General features: G+C 36.2%; 1 protein-coding gene across 7 annotated transcripts in view; it reads left to right on the forward strand.

The window, feature by feature from the left end:
• Positions 1-16,478, forward strand: part of LOC143225904 (uncharacterized) — a 39,104-nt gene that overhangs the window by 3,495 nt on the left and 19,131 nt on the right. For 2 of the 7 annotated variants that reach the window (XM_076456109.1, XM_076456128.1), the window contains exon 2: positions 10,011-10,151. The exons of 4 other annotated variants lie outside the window; for them this stretch is intronic. The gene's annotated coding sequence lies outside the window, so the exon portion shown is untranslated. Of the gene's footprint in view, positions 1-497; positions 801-10,010; positions 10,152-16,478 lie in introns of those variants that run through there. One more of the 7 variants, XR_013014198.1, reaches the window with a different exon arrangement.

The raw sequence follows: 16,478 nt of genomic DNA on the forward strand, positions 1-16,478 counted from the left end.
GTGAAACTATCTTGTAAACACTAAAAATAGACTTTTATGTGTCCTATCTAACTATATAATATTAGCATAGTCCTAAAGAATAGATCAACGAACATGCTCGCGCTATTTTAGCCAAGGGGGCGTTATAAGGTAACAGTCAATCTCACTTTTAGTTGGTAATGAGTAACCAAGAGTTGGTAATATGTGGTGTTGACTATCTAGCTTCCTCTAGTCTATAATTTACAAAGGCACGGGTAGCGCACATATAGCCCTCGAGAAGCCTTGCGCAAAATTCCAAAACTAACATCTAAAGAATATTTACCTTTATGAATTTGTTATTCCTGTTAAACATAAGTTAATGTATGATTACATTTTTATTTTAATAAGCCTATTAATGAAAATATGTTCTAAAGTAAAATTTTGCACCAATATTTAAAAATAAATAATCAATGATTTTTCACAATGAACAAAACTGTATCCGTGACTAGTGACCCATCGTACTTTCTTTCTTGCCCCAGGTGAGTGGAGGAGAAAGAGGTACAACGTTTGAAGACTACATAATATCCAGAGGCTCAGAAATTAATGTTCCCCACACCATCTCGGACATATAATGTTGCATTCCGTTCCACTGCTACAGTGCACACAGATAGATCTCTTCGTGTCTCCAACAGAATCTTTTTTTTTTTTCAAATCACCTCAGTAGTCTTTTGCCCTCCGTGATTAAGACATTAGGGGAGTGAACGTATACTCTCATTTCTATCCCCATCACTTCTTCCAGTAGCTCCCCGGATCCACTTCTTTTGGCTCCGAGTTCTGGCGTTTCTTCGGGTCCACGTTCTTCTTCGGTCCCGAGATGCAGAAAGATCATTCGTTCACGTTCTCAGTTGCTGGAATGTTCTTTCGACGACTGACACCTGCCCCCTTAACCCAGAAAATAAAGAAAGAAACGTGGTTAAAAACAGAAGGGTTCTCCAACCAATTTGCCCATACATAAGTAAAAATAACTACTTTGATACAATAGAGGTTTCCGTTCTAATTTAGATGATATCAAGACAGTGATTGATTCCTATCATTCTGTGTGTCGTTCCTTACAGGAAATATTTCTGAAATCTGTCGATACAGTCACCTTTCGACAGTTTTCTTTCTACAGAAATGACAGGTTGTGTGATAGACGAGTGCTTGGAGGGGTAGCACTGCTGGTCGATCAGCATGTGCCCGCCCTGTATTTACCACTCGACACATCCTTGGAGGCTGTAGCCGTCCGTGTTTCCTTGGGTCGTACCATCACTATTTGCTGTCTTTACCTGTTTTCTGTAGAGACCTATGATCAATCAGACCTTAATGCTCGCATTTAACAGTTGCTGTCTCCCTTTTTAATCCTGGGGAACTTTAATGAACATGACCCCCTTTGGGGAGGTGCTGATGTTAATGAGAGGGATCGCTCCGTAAAGTATGTGCTCTGGGATCACAACCTTTTTCTCTTCAATACTGGTACTTATACATATTTTCATGCACTTAGTCAATCTTTTACTGCTGTTGATCTCTTAATTTGCTCCTCCTTCACCTTTTTCTCACTTTTCATGGAGGGTTGACAGTAACCCACGGGGCAATGATCATTTTCCTATCAGTTCGAGAGAGAGTGGTGGTGGTCGCCATTCGACCCGCGTGCCTCGGTGGAAGCTGGACCAAGCTCTCTTAGAACTTGATCCTGCTTGCATCTGTAAACCATCAGTAGACGACTGTGTGGCAGCAGTAACTGACTGTATTGTCCAAGTAGCATATCAGTCTATATGTAAAACGATATGCTTTCCATGGTTCCTGAGGCAAAGTTCTTGGGAATTATCTTTGACCGTAAACTGACATTTATACCACACATCAAATAGCTACGAGTCAAGTGTACAAAAGCACTGAACCTCTTCCATGACCTCTGTTTCACCGTTTAGGAAACAGGTCGATGTTCTGTGCTAAAGATATATCGTACTCTCATTTGATCGAAACTGGATTATGGGCCTTTGGTCTTTGACTCTCCCATTACCTCGGCCTTGAAGATGCTGGATCCCGTTCATCATCAGGGGCTTCGGCTTTGCATGGGGCCTTTTTCACTTCTTCAGTCCAGAGTTCGAGCAGAGAGTCTCATGAATCTCCTCTAGACCTCCGTCACTTGCAACTATCTTTACTGTATGCTTCAAAACTTTGATCGTTGCCACAGTATCCCACTAGGAGTTGTGTTTTCCTTCCTCAAAGTACCATGGTTTTTCAGAACAGACAGACTACCATTGTTCCTTTTGGCCTTTGTATCCAGGCACAGTTGGGTCTGTCCTCGGATAACATTGCTGTATCCACTGGTCAGACCATCCCACTATGGCTTATTACCATTCCCAAATGTGACCTTCCTTTGATTCATGCGAGAAAGGCGGATACTCCCGATTGGAAGTATCGTCTTCTATTTGCCAAACATCTTTTGACCATTCTTCCATTTCCATGTATATGGATAGCTCGAAATCAGGTGACTCTGTGGGATCTGCCATGGTTTATTGTGGTTTGGTAGTTGTTCACAGAATCCTCTTTGTAATTTCTGTGTTCACTCTCGCACTGTACGCTATTTTTCTCGCCCTGGATGACATAGAAGCTGAGCAGTACTCGAATTTTACTATATATACGTTCTGACTCGATTAGCTCTCTACTAGCCTTGGAATTGCTTCACGTTAGTTTTCACCCTATTCTCGCCAATATTCAAAACCGACTGGCCCATTTCTCTTTATCATCTACTTCTATCCAGTTCTTCTTGACACCAGCCTACGTTGGTATTCGCGGGACGAGCTCGTTGATACCACCGCTAAGTCTCTCTCTTCTGGCGTTACCACTGCTGTGCCTGTTCCATACATGGACTATGGCCCTGTATTCAAGGCTCGGCTCCGCGCCAGTTGGCAATCGACTTGGAGTGAGCAACGCGATAACAAACTTTTCCAGATAAAACTGTTTATTGAACTTTGGCCGTCTTGTTTCCCCAAGGATTGAAAGGAGGAGGTTGTCATAATTAGACTATGCATTGGTCACAGTTTTTAACTTCTCGTTTTCCCTTTATCCGGGACTGACACACAGATGTATGGTCTGTGTGACACTCAAATCACAATAGTCGACATTTACTGTCGTGCCGTCGTTACGGATTTGATCAATTGCACCATTTTATACATGCTTTATCCACAGGTTTACCTTCGATACTGGAAAGTGTCATTGGCGATGGTAACACTGCCCATTTTTACAATTTTTTTTAAAGGCCATTGGCCTTTTAAACGCTATTTAAGTTTTTAATTCAAAATTTTACTTTAATTTGTTTTACCGTATTCATTTTTACGAATTTTGATAATTTTACTTTATTTTTAATTTTTTACCAGCTGTTCGACGCACATTGCCTAGTTGCTTTGCGCCATAAAATGCCAAATAACCAACTAACCAACCAAAAGGCCCAGCATGGCCAAGTGGGTTAAGGCGTTCGACTCGTAATCTGAGGGTCGCGGGTTCGAATCACGGTCGCACCAAACATGCTCGCCTTTTCAGCCGTGGAGGTGTTATAATGTTTCGGTCAATCTCACCATTCGGTGGTAAAAGAGTAGCCCAAGAGGTGGCGGTGGGTGACGATGACTAGCTGCCTTCCCTGTAGTCTTACACTGCTAAATTAGGGACGGCTAGCGCAGATAGCCCTCGAGTAGCTTTGCGCGAAATTCTAAAACAAACAAAACCAACCAATATTAGTCTTGTTGTTCAGGTATGTAACTTGTATCACTTCGAACAATTACGTTAGTTAAATTTTAATTCATTTTATAAGCAATAATCAATTTGTATGAATACCAAGTGGTTTTAAGTTCTTACTTTCGCCTCGTTGTCATGAAAACTTTTTTTATGGAAATGTAAGTTAAGTTATTAAATATTTTTATAGGTGAAACAAACTATAAGTAATGTTATTTATTACAAAAAATTATTCCAATTGTATGTATACATTACTTCTGTATTTGTTTATTGTAAAGGGTAAGCTAACACAATAACCTATCTGTTCTCTGTTCACCCAATTTCTAGCGTTATAAGGTCTACAGAACTTACAGCTGAGCAATCTAGCAGGACAAACAGGTGTAATATTGAAACATAAGACATAGAAACGAATCTGCAACAACTGTGTTAAAACGTTTTGTGGCAAAAAAAAAGATAAATATATATGTATACAATATAATTGCAGTATTCTCAACATAAACGTAAAGAGAAATTGCTTTATGAAGCGAGATTTTGTAAACTTTGCCAAAAATTTTCTTCTTCAGTTTTTGTTTTAAAACGCGCTGAGCCAAACAAATACAACTTCAGTTGTTGAAAATAATCAAGGCTTGAGTGCTTCGCAGACAACACTGTGAAGACAATGTTATGTGATTCGAGTCACAGCAGGAGATCAGACTGAAATAGTAACACTTTTTCTGTCTCTGATCGCTGCTAATAATGTCTTCAACCAACTGTACTTAGTGACTGACCTGCACAGAGTATTAAGGAAAAGATGGTTAAACATACTGTCCTATGAAATAATACTTTTGTCCGTGAATTATAACAATGAAACTGGGTAATAAATACTCTCCACCACTCGTTTCTTTTAAATTCTGCTCGTTTTTTTTATCAGTTTATTACTTAAATATTGATTTCTAAACAATCATGATATATACAAGTTTTATCTATTGGTTAATTAATCTAATTAACCAATTATATTGTTGTGTCTCTAAGGGACACAACAAGATTCGTTTTTTTTTTCAACAATGTTTTTACAGTTAAAAGTGAGACTACACATTTGCTTTCGAGAAAGCAGCTACCCTTACATATATTATTAGTTATGACGTACTGCTGCCTTGTGAGTTATAAGACTATTGTTCACGTGTTTCTGTGTTTAACTACACTAGTGAACTAATGTGTAAAAATAACAAAAACGCGACTTTGTTTTCTTTTAACAACTTTTATTTAAGAAAAGCACTTTGAGTTGTTATAAAATAGACATTTTTTGAGGTTTTACGTTATTGATTTTATACAGTGAGGATGTGTATAAAGCTGAATCTGCCGAGAAAAAACAAACGAATAAAAACACTCAGATTGCTTTGGAATGAGTGTCTTTGGTCTCATACTAATCTATACTTCCACTATAGTGTTCGGGAGTATTATACCTTGTTCATACATGAAACACCTCTCGTATATTATACACAACGCGTGGAGTATATGGTCTTTTTTATTCCTGCCCGGGAACATTTAAATGCAGGATTTATTTTAAATTACAATTATTTTGAGTTAGGTTGGGCTAATTTTATCCCATCTTTAGTTGTTTGTTTTATCCAAACATATTGGTAAATCGGCGCCCCTCAATGGTACTTTTAATGGATATCGTGTGTTTGTTGTATTTATGCATTGGTTATGGATAGTTGTAATAAAACAAGTTAATTTCTTGTATCTTTATACCTACTTCACCCACTAAAAAAGAAAAGTATCGTGGAAGTTTGAGTAAAAGTTTCAGTGTTCGTCTTCTTGTAACTTTAAAAAGTAAAATTGGTTTGTTTTGAAGTTCGTACAAAACTACTCCAGGGCTATCTGCGATAGTCGTCCCTAATTTAAGTGTAAGAGGGAATGCAGCTAGCCATCACCACCCACCGCCAACTCTTGGGCTACTCTAATTACCAACGAATAGTGGGATTGAACGTAACATTATAACGCCCCCACGGCTGAAAGGGCGAGGATGAAGAATAAAAAAAATCGTGTATGACAACTCGTATTAAATAGTATTAAATATAGGTGGTGATGACTAGCTGCCTTCTCTCTAATCTCACGCTGCTCAATTAGGGACGGCTAGCTCTCAGATAGCCCTCGTGTAGCTTTCCGCGAATTAAAAAAAACAAACAAGTATAGATTACACGTTGAAACAAACGAATAACGATTACAAATCAAGACTAGGTTTTATTTAGCTGGCATAAATATGATCTCAATTATTTAGCACTCTTGACTTTTTATCTTACAGAGTATTACGTGCTCCCCGCTAGTACAGCGGTATGTCTCCGGATTTACAACGCTAAAATCAGGGGTTCGATTCCCTTCGGTGGGCTGAGTAGATAGCACTTTGTGGCTTTGCTATACGAAAAACACACACACACGGTGTTACGTATTGTAATTTATGTCGGACGATTCTCCAATTTATTATATTACGTACGTCACGTATTACAATATGAAATCTCAGAAGATAGCTCGATGTCGCTTTGCTGTAAGGAAAACACATGCACACAATTTGAAACAATGTAAATTGTTATTTTAATTTAGTTAATTAAACGTCAATATTTAAATGTATGATATTTGTCAACAATATTGATACACAGTTTTCTTTATAACACGTCACCCAGTAACACATTGGTATGTCTACGGACTTAAAATGCTAGAAACCGGGTTTCGATACTCATCGTAAGCACAGCACAGATAGCCCTTTGTGTAGCTTTGTGCTTAATAACAAACCACAACATTCTTTACAATACAAAAGTGTTTTAATATATTAATAACAATAGAATTTATAATAACTGTTATTACCAAAAAATGGTTTATATAAGAGTTTTACAAATAACATTGAGTCTTCTATCCGGTCTGGAACTAAATACTTTATTGACAGTTTACGAGGCGCAAATACACAGATACACTTCACTTGACGGGAACGTTAGCTAGCTTTATTTTTCACACTCGAGTTTATTCCGACGAAAATATCCTAATGTCTTTGTAGAAATATCTACAGTTTTCAGAGTAATAAGTTTTTGTCATAATTATAGCGTCTAAGTCTTATAATATACTGACTGTAACGAATCAACAATATTATTAAACCGTGTCTAGGCGCGTCGATTTACAAACTTTAAGGCAAGGTTCCAGAAAAATCAATTGGTAATAATACTAACAATCATTATTATTTTAAATATGTACATATTACACTGTTGATTCTCTCACTCGAAAATCCTCTACAAATTTGCAGAATAAGCGGAGCTTTTGCAATATACATTTAACAGTACAAGTTACATACATTTTAAAATATATGTTTAACTGAAATAAACAACATTAATCGTGAGATGTAGATCTTGTCATAAAACTTGCATATCGGATGAATTTTTAAATATTTATGCCATTCGGATCTAACGTTTTAGTTTTCAGTCACTTCATTATGATGTGACCAAGTGATAAGTTGATAGAGAGAAACAAGAACGGAGGTTTAACACATAGAGGCATGTGAGACGTTTTTATGTAGTACTGTCATTGAATCTGTTGGGCTGATGTCGCAGCGGTTTAAGTAGCGTCCAGTATGCTATGGTATGTTTTTCCTTGTTATTAGTTTAGTCTCACTAAAGAAAACGGTGGGAGTTTTCTCATTAGGTCTGACGTAGAGTTGTGGTTGTATCGAACGACTCACAAGTTGCGGGTCGCGAGCTCGAATCCCGTCGCCTAATATGCTTCTGTTTTCAGCCGTGAGCTCATTAAAATGTAACGGTTAATCACACGTTTCGTTGATAAAGGAGTATTACAAGAGGTGACGGTGGGTGGTGATAGCTAATTAACATCCTTCTAGTCCATTAATTTTTAAAAATAAGGGCAGTTGGCGCCGATAGCTCTCGAGCTGTTTTGCGCGAAAACCAACAAAAGATCAACATTCATGAGTCAATACAGCATGCTTCCAATAGATAGCCAGTTACCTTACATCATCTTTTCGAAATTTTGTTCTTAAAGCTCGTTTAGAGATAATCGAATCTTGGTTCATGTCAAACGAATCCATCAATTCAGATAAGCCTGTAGTTTGTTACTATTTGCCAGACTACCTAATAATTTTTCATTCAATCAATCACCACAATTTAATGGCCACAGACTTACTGGAAGTTAGATGTGTTCCAGTTCCGATGTCTGTACTGTTAGTCTCCGAAAGTATATTCCTTGAGCAGCTGGCTGAAGAAACCGTCACTATTAATGATCTAACACTTTTTTTTTTTCTAAATTGTGTGCATAACTACATGAGGGCTATCTGCGTTAGCCGTACTTAATTTAACAGAATAAGACTAGAGATAAAGCAGCTAGTCATTACCACCCACCGCCAACTCTTGGGACTACTGTTTTACCAACGAATAGTGGGATTGACCGTCACTTTGTAGCGCTCCCACGGCTGAAAGGACAAGCACAATGTTGTTTTAGATGAGTACCCATTATTGTTCTCTTATAAAAGCTTATTATAGTGGTTTCTAATATTTATTTTTGAGATCATGACCTAGTACTGAATTTATTTCCTGCGCGAAGGCTGGATCATAATACCCAGCAGAATAAAAACGTGAAGGATGCAACTAATAGTGTTGTCTTAAAAAGAAAATGTAAGAAGTTACTTATTGAGAGATTTGGTATGTTTTATCCCAATAATGAATGGTGAATTGTCGCTTTTACCACTAATTATCATTGTACTTCCCAATTTATGCTGAGTTGACATATAGATATATGCATTTATTTATTTTAAATTGCACCATGACAGTTTACTGTATTCAAAACAACTTGCACATGTCCCAACTTTATCACATCCGGTCCGAAAATCAGAAGAGTTTAGTTACAGACTGATGTTAATTGGTTGGAAAACACTATTTTGAGAGATCTGTGAATACTGCTTTAAATTTCTATACTTTAAAGAATTAATAGTTTGACACTTCATTTGATTAGTGTAATTCACATTTTCAGTTAGACTACGTTATAAATACGTGAGTGTTGGGAGAAGCTTTAAAAACGTGTTTCATATCAGTGAGGGTTAATCTCTCACTTTTTTATAAATGATGGTCCGGTAACGGTCTTCAAACTGTTTAATCCATCAACGTCTGTGCTCAGTATGATGGCGTGTTAAGGCGTTCGACTCGTAATCCGAGGGTCGCGGGTTCGAATCCTGGTCGCACCAAACATGGTCGCCCTTTCAGCCGTGTGGACGTTCTAATGTGACGGTCAGTCCCACTATTCGTTGGTAAAAGAGTAGCCCAAGAGTTGGCGGTGGGTTGTGATGACTAGCTGCCTCCTCTCTTGTCTTACATTGCTAAATTAGGGACGGATAGCACAGATAATCCTCGAGTAGCTTTGCGCGAAATTCAAAACAAACAGTTTGATGGCCTTCATTAGGAGTCGTCTACAAACAATGTCAAAACTGAATTTACCGTCCTTCGCAAAAAAATAAAACAAATTGTGCACTACTAAAATTTCCGAGTTAAAGTAAATAAGAATGTAATAATATGTAAACCACACTATTTCTGCTGTACTCACCCACTAGCGACGAGACCTATTTACTTATACCAGAGCCCATCAGTCAGGCCAGAATACAGCAAACTAAGTAGTGGTCGAGACACTAATTATGTCATTGCTTAAAGCCTTAAACAATAACTGTTTCGGTGTAACTAAATTAATTTAGTGGGTTTACTTTTATTTAAGGCTTTACACGTGAGATTAGGTTTATTATTATTATTATTAACATCAAGTTTTTTTTAAGATATACTAAAACTGACCAATTTTAATAATATTTAATTCTTTAAATTAATTTTGCTTCTCATTAAAAACTGTCAATCCAGGAAGTTAGTGTTTTTGTTTCCGGAATGAATCAAGTGACCAAATCATCAACGGAAGATTACATAAATGTGGGTCCCCTGCTGGTACAACAGTAAGTCTACAGACTTACAACGCTAAAATCAGGGGTCCGATTCCCCTCGGTGGGCTCAGCAGATAGTCTGATGTGGTTTTGCTGTAAGAAAATACCCAAACATAAATTAGGTGTATTTCGCTATACGGATTTACCCTAGAGCATGGTAAATCATTTGAAAGTCGGTAAGTATGAGAATGCCACCTAAGTTCAGGGTCGCAGAGAAAGGGGGGGGATTATGAGATGTTGTCAGAAGGTTACACAACTATTATTTAATACACACCTGGGTTTTACAAACATATTACATAATATGCAAAATACATGTAGTTTGAATTGTATTCAATAGAGGGCGCAGTGCAAGGACATGATGCTTGGCTGCCTTGACAAGCGGGAAAGTGAGATGATGTCATGGCCACCAGAGTGACACTAGAGGACGCACAAAATAGGTTTGCGAGAAAACCGCCAGATGATTATGTAGTTCAACATGGTAAGATGTCATTATTGTTTATATTTAATTACATCTAGAATGTATTGGTTTGGCAAATAAAACATACTTGACAAAATATTTCATTTTAACATGTTAGTTTTTACTTCCACTTACAAGTTTTACAAAGGCATACAAGTAAGATGATGAACTCATTGTAGGGTGTTTCACTGTGTTTAGATTGTTTGTGGGCCCGGCATGGCCCATCCCCGTCGCGCCAAACATGCTCGCCCTTTCAGCCGTGAGGGCGTTATAATGTGACGGTCAATCCCACTATTCGTTGATAAAAGAGTAGCCCAAGAGTTGGCGGTGGGTGGTGATGACTAGCTGCCTTCCCTCTAGTCTTACACTGCTAAATTAGGGACGGATAGCACAGATAGCCCTCGAGTAGCTGTGTGCGAAATTAAAAAAAAAACAAACAAAAACAAACAAGATTGTTTGTTTGTTTTTTAATTTTCGCGCAATGTTACTCGAGGGCTATCTGCGCTAGCCGTCCCTAATTTAGCGGTGTAAGACAGCTACTCAGCACCACCCACCGCCAACTCTTGAGCTACTCTTTTACCAACGAATAGTGGGATTGACCGTCACATTATAACGCTCCCACGGCTGAAAGGGCGAGCATGTTGGTGCGACCGGGATTCGAACCCGCCACCCTCGGATTACGAGTCGAACGCCTTAACACACTTGGCTACGCCGGGCCTTGGGTTTAGATTTTACAAGTAAAATTATTATTGGTTTAACATAGCAATCAATGACTTCTGGATTTGGTACTTTATAATTTTTATTTACGCATATTTCACAAAGTTGGGAGATTTTAGAAGATATGCATGTTTTACAAAAGCAATCAGTGTTCAGAAAGAATGTGTACAGATTTTAACTCTTTTGTTTACGTGTGTTTTACAGACGTGAATAGCATTTAATAAGATCTTGTTACTAGGTGTGTCTTTTAAAAAAGAAGGTAGTATTTAATAGGATGGTATAATCATATTATTGCAATTAATAATATTTAATTAATAAATTAATATTCCAAACAGTATAAACTACAATATGGAAAAGGTATAAAAATCCCTGCTCCTCTCTAAAATCTTTCTGGTTTTCTAACTCTGCAACATGAGTCGTTACAAATTCACCCAAGCTAGACGTTAATTTTCTCACGGGATAGTTATTTGTACTTTGAGTAAAATTGACCTTTAATGTTTCAGAACATAATATTATACAACACGTGATTTAATAGACGAAAACCTTGATTTTATATTGATTATAGGTGATATATAAATAAACGTAATAGTGAACTAGGGACGAATTATGAAAGAGAGAATATGAGAGGTGGGTGTGGCAGGAGGATTCTGATTTTGTCACTCATACCTTTGTAACCAAACAAATTTTAACTCTATGATAAATGTAGTTTATCTGAACAATGAGGATTTAAAAATTAATTTACATTTTAATTTCGTATTTTGTTAGAGATCTGGTTGATAAATTAGGGATGGTGACATGCTTAGAGAAAATGCGTTGTGTCATACTAGAAGAAATTCAGGATTTTTAAAATATTGCCTTTTAGAATTAAGAAGTTAACACTTATATACTATTAAAATGTGGCTTATTAGCTAAGATTTTATGCTATTCTAATTGATATAAGATAAACAAAAAACTAGTTTAATACAATTTTAAATGTAAGAGACTAAAACTGTCTTATGTGCATTAAAGGATGCCTAGAACGATACAGATAATAACTGTCTTGTTGAAATAAGGTTTTATTTGTGAAAATGAAGTGGCAGATTTGTTAAAAGTCTGCAAAACCATAGAAACATTGTTTGAATAGGGTAACAATGTTTTTGGTAAAAATCTCATAATGATAACTTCTTTGGCCCAGAGACAAACTGCCAAGCTTTGTAAAAATAAATGAAAACTATCTTCGGTTATACATGTTTGAAACGACACTTCTGTCAAAAAAAAAAAAAAAAGTTATCTGTACAGCATAAAAACTAGTGAAAGTGAAAGCTTTATAGTAAATGATTGTATGATATTTAAATAAGCATCCTTTTCAGGACAATAATTGTAAAAAGTGTGCTTGAATATAGAAACTAAACTTATAATTAGTATATTAAATCAAATAGGCTGTTTTGTTCAATATTAATACAAATAGTAAGTATGATAAGACTTGAGTATTGAGATAAATGTTAGCAACACTATTGTCTTGTAGAAACACAATTAAATGAAGAATAAAGGGAATCATGTACGCTGTCTTATGATGGTATAGAAACACCTTTGTTAAAACATACACAATTATGTCTAAGTTTGAATCTATATTTTATCTTATTAAACACTGTCCACCTTTGTAAGACACACACCTAGTAACAAATTCCACCTGTAGTAGTATCTTTATATCACAATCCTGTTAAAACTCTTAAATATAAAATATAAATTGAAATCCATATGTAATCCTAATTAATACTGCTCTTCTTTGTAAAACACAGTACATCTAGTAAGATCTTCCACTTTTGTAAAGCATATGTAACATGTGGCAAACCAATAACCGTTTTACTTACGAAATCTAGACAGGTTCAGACAACTTACGATGAATTCATCATCTACTGCATACACAAATACTATCTTTAGTAACATTGCCTGCCTTTGTAAGTTCTTTGTAAGTGAAAATGAAGTGACATATTTAAAATGGAATATTTCACCACTTATTTTATCATGTTAAAGGAATTAAAAGTTTTACAAATAGTTAAATATAGACACTGATTACATGCTGAACTATATTATCTTTTGGTAATGTGCTCACAAACTTATCTACACGTCCTCTAGTGCCACTGTGTGGCATTATGACGTCATCTTCTGTAGTGTCTATGGCATCGTCTCCTTCCCTCGTCTGGCAGTGGCCTAGCAACGCGCTTTTGGTGATTAGCACCCAAACGTCACATATTTTGCATATTACGTAATAATTATATAATACACGAATGTATATACGTAATAGTTACGTAACACTTCGGCGGCATCCTTTGAATACCAGTATATTCCCCCAACCTTTGAAGTCTAACGGCTCTCAAGCAACAAAGTATTTGTCCGTTACTGTGTCAACGCTAACTGGATATACGACGGATACAAACTAACAGAGTAATGGTTCGTTACTCTGTGAATGGTAATTGGTAGTCCATCTAATACAGGTAACACAGCATGGGTCTGCTAAGTTAAGTTTCGTCAAATAGCATGTAACTAAATATTCATTACTCTATGATCACTGATAAAAAAAAAGACGGAGGCAGTACTAAAACAAAACAATGACAAATGTGTTGGACTGGCAGTAGAGAGAACGAGAGATGAATTGAACACTTAATGAGGTGTCTAAAGATCAAGTCACAAGTCTACTGAAGCTGCACGGCGACTTGGCACGTGTCTGGTCAAATGAGATTGGTCAGATTATAGTTTCTTGTATTTTTCTCATGCAAAAAACATATAGTTGGGAGGCGTGGCCTTGAAAGGCTCTCTATTATCCTGTACACAGAATATGTAGTAAACTCTATGGTAGTGCCGCTTTAGATTAAGAAGTATGTTTTTCGAACCATAACTTACATAAATTTTCAGATTTTGCTTATGTCTTTAATTAAAGCTCTGGTTTTAAAATTGCCCCAGAAAAAGAAAAAGAACACTTTCAAATTATTTTTATCCACATATTTGAATGAATACAAAGTAATTAGTGTTAAATTTTGTATCACAAATTAAATTGCTGCTGTGATAATACTTTTGTGGAATTATTTGTACTTACATTATTATCACTTTCAAAATTATATTTTTGTAAGGAGCTGCTGCAGTGACGCTAATGTTAACTCACTGGTTAAAAAGAGAAAATAGTAATTGGTTTAAAACTAAAATTACCAATAGAGAATTGATTAGCCATATAATTACTTAAATTCGTTATTATCTACACTGTATGTTGTGCTAATTTACCAATGCAGCATTGTTCACATCAGTAGATTATTATCTTAATGGCCCGGTATGGCCAGGTGGATTAAGGCGTGCGCAGGTTTGCATTCCCGCTGCACCACACATGCGCGCTTTTTCAGCCGTGGGAGCGTTAAAATGTGATGGTGAAAGAGCAGCCTAAGAGGGGTGGTGATGACTAGCTATCTTCCTTCCCTCTAGTTTTATACTGCTAAATTAGGGACGACTAGTGCAGATAGCCCTCAAGTAGCTTTACGCGAAATTAAAAAAACAACAAAAAACATCATTACATTTTTCTTAACACAAACAAGCCCTCCAATTGCACAGAGATATGTCTGTAGATTTAGAACCCTAGAAACTACGTTTCGAAAAACATTGCAGGCAAAGTATCGATAGCCTCTCATAGAATCTTGTGGTTAGTTACAAACATTTCCTGCACAAAATAAATAACTATACTATGTATTTAGACATGCAAGATTTTTTTTCTTATATACAGTTTTATTGTCAAAAATATCTTTCACGTCTAGAACTCTTTTGTCCAACTGCATTTCTATAACACTCTGGACATCAAACTTATTATAAAGGTGGATACTTAATATGGACAACGTGTAAACTTGCATATTAGTTTGTTTGATTTAGAACAAAACAACTTTGAGCTATCTACTGTGTTTACAGCAGGAAATCAAACCATTGATTTTAACTTTCAAAGTCCCTAAACTTCCATCATCCTACCGATGAACTAAAGAATAGTATAGTTTAGAATTACAGTAAGTAATTGAATTATTATACATCGATGAAATAACCAACATTTGCTGTCAAAAGTACTGTGTATAGTGATAGATGTAGGTTATACATACATTTTTATTAAAGCACTTTTTCTATCTAACAAGTTATTATTCCGTAATAGCCCCCAGTGGCTCAGCGGTATGTCGGTGGACTTACAAAGCTAAAATCCGGGTTTCGATACCCGTGGTGGGCAGAACATAGACAGCCCATTGTGTAGCTTTGTGCTTAATTCAAAAACAACAACAACAACAACATTATTCCGTAAATATTAAAAAAGTAAAACGCTTCAAAATGTAGAAAATAAACTACAGGTAAATAAAGTGAAACGATATGTAGTTAGATAAACTACAGGTAAATAAAGTGAAACGATATGTAGTTAGATAAACTACAGGTAAATAAAGTGAAACGATATGTAGTTAAATAAACTACAGGTATATAAAGTGAAACGATATGTAGTTAAATAAACTACAGGTATATAAAGTGAAACGATATGTAGTTAGATAAACTACAGGTAAATAAAGTGAAACGATATGTAGTTAAATAAACTACAGGTATATAAAGTGAAACGATATGTAGTTAAATAAACTACAGGTAAATAAAGTGAAACGACATGTAGTTTTCGAGGTCCATTCTTTCTTTTTCTAAGTTAGTTTTAAGTGTTCTGCACAAAAGTATCAACCTTATCCTGAATACTTTAAATTAAAACAGAAAAGTTGTGTGCCTTTCAAAAAAAAATAAACATGCGATATGCTCCACGAATTAACAAACCATTATGTAACATGATCACGTCTCTGTTATTCTGCATGTGCACTGAATGTGGAGTTTTGTTGTTGTTGTTTTTTAAGTTTCGCGCAAAGCTACACAAGGACTATCTGAGATAGCCGTCCCTAATTTTACAATGTAAAACTAGAGGGAAGGCAGTTAGTCAATCACCACCCACCGCTAAATCTTGGGCTATTCTTTTAAAAACGAATATTAGAATTAACTATCACATTATAACGCCCTCACGGCTGAAAGAGCAAGTATGTTTGGTATGATGGGGATTTTGAACCCGCGACCCTCAGATTACGTGTTGATTGCTTTAGCCACCTGGTCATAATGAACCAGTGTGGATTGGATATTAACGTTTCAAGATGTGAATCGTTGGTTTCAGAAGGTGATACTGCTGGTGTGTGCAGCTATGGGAACGTTGTAACCGTTTGATGGGATTGAGCGTCATAATTTTTAAAAACTGGACGGAGCCTTTGTACTACTGGATTGAGCTTTCCACGGTCATTAGTTGAAAATGTAAAACACATGTCAGAAACATGTTTTTCTGACCAAGTGCACACAAGGTATCAATCAGGTGGAAAATTACAATATAATTTGAAGTTTTATTCGACAAGAACATTGTTGAGGCATTTTTAGTTTTTTCTAGAATCATCATTTTGGATTTGATTATTCATAGCCATTGTTTTTCTTAATGACATTCCTTGAATATAATAATTGTACTAACCATCCTATGAAATAAACAGATCATTATAAATCTTATTTTTCTCAATGTATAAATGATGCCAAACAAATCGCCTTGACCATGAGGTTTGTACGAAGATAATT

The sequence above is a fragment of the Tachypleus tridentatus genome, chromosome 1 (genome assembly GCF_004210375.1).
Source record: "Tachypleus tridentatus isolate NWPU-2018 chromosome 1, ASM421037v1, whole genome shotgun sequence".
NCBI lineage: Eukaryota > Metazoa > Arthropoda > Merostomata > Xiphosura > Limulidae > Tachypleus > Tachypleus tridentatus.